This window comes from Oryctolagus cuniculus, chromosome 2 (genome assembly GCF_964237555.1).
Source record: "Oryctolagus cuniculus chromosome 2, mOryCun1.1, whole genome shotgun sequence".
In the NCBI taxonomy this organism is placed as follows: Eukaryota; Metazoa; Chordata; class Mammalia; order Lagomorpha; family Leporidae; genus Oryctolagus; species Oryctolagus cuniculus.
In genome coordinates, this window is record NC_091433.1 from 116334869 (window position 1) to 116336405 (window position 1537).

General features: G+C 51.7%; 1 pseudogene; it reads left to right on the forward strand.

Moving 5' to 3' along the window:
* Positions 1-475: 475 nt before the first annotated feature.
* Positions 476-754, forward strand: LOC138848706 (snRNA-activating protein complex subunit 5 pseudogene; annotated as a pseudogene).
* Positions 755-1537: the final 783 nt, after the last annotated feature.

Genomic DNA, 1537 nt, shown 5'->3' on the forward strand with positions numbered 1-1537 from the left:
AGAATTGAAAATGAATCTTGATATGAATGGAAGGGGAGAGAGAGCGGGAAAGGGAAGTCATGGGGGGGGGAGCCATTATAGTCCATAAGCTGTACTTTGGAAATTTATATTCATTAAATAAAAGTTAAAAAAATAAAATAAAATACATTGTTAAAAAAATAAATAAAGTATTTCAGAGACCACCTTTGGAATTTTCCTAGTAGACAAATAATTGTGAACATCTGACCTCCATGGAAGCTTAAGGACATGACTGGCTTCATGACTTGAATGAACAGCTTGTCTTGGATTTCAGAAGCCATAGCAAGGCGGATTTGAAGACACAGTTGTCGTACAGGACTGTTTCTAGAGAACTGGAATCCCCTCATATGCCCTCTCATCTCATGCATCATCCTCACAAGCACTCTCCGTGAACCCCGCCGGAGCGTCCTCCCTCTCGAGAGGCAACCTGGCCACAGCAAAATCCTTCAGCGCGGGAGCTACACAGGAGCAGGAGACGCTGCTGCGGCTGGAGGCAGCCCTCCACGACCCACTGAACCACATCAAGTGTGAAGAATTGGCGCTGCAACCAGTGATGAGAGCTGGAAAGGCGGATGAGATGTTGTCTTCTCACCCTGTAACCAAACAGCCACAAGATATGCTGGTGCTTGTAGACAGCGAAGCATCAATCAAGCACTGTGCCCTTTGAGTACAGTTGAGTACAGGGAGCCAGGTGATGGAAGAAGAGGGAGAGGAGGAGGAAGAGTCAGACTCCTAAAGAAGGAGAAGAGCCGAGGTGGAATGTACACCTGAACAGACAGGAGCTCAGGAAGAGACCTGAAAAAGTAACCCAGCATGCCACTGGGCTGGGGACTCGCTCTGTGTTGCTTCCCAGGAGCTCAGATGCCAGCCAGGTGGGTTGGTGTTAGTACGGCTAGACAATGGTGGACCACAGCCAGCCTGCCAAATCCACTTCCTCAGTGTCAAATCTCTTGATAAAAGCATGAACCTGCATGCAGGGAAAAAGGAGGGAGGAATGTGTTTAAAAAGCCAAGAAGGAAAATCCAAGAGCATCTGGGGTCCAGAGCTCGAGCTGCACTTGAAAGGAGCCCCTGGCACCCGCCCTTGAACAAGAGCAGGCCCCCAAGACCTGCTCTGCCACTTACACCAACGGTGAGGCTTGGTGAGTCGCCCCTTCTCTTCTGCTGCTGTCGTGGTACGAAAGGACAGCGGTGACCCTGCCTCGGATACCTCACAGGCTCGTTAGAAGGGACGAGGGAAACAACAGACCTATGTGCATGTTAGACTGTACAGGCGAGCCGAGGCACAGAGCCCAGATGTCGCAGTAACACCTTCCTGTTCCCCTGCCAGCGAATCAGGGGAGGCAGGTGGGACAGTGACTCTGAAGGCTGCTGGGTGGCCGCTGAGCTGGTTGGAGCAAGGACCCATCACCATGAAGGGGGTGGGCTGGCCCCCTCCGCCCTCCACTCCCCCAGGCCCTTCCTGGCTTTTCCTTCAACTCTCGGGAGGACAGAGGAGACAGGCATTTGGTATCCTGCAG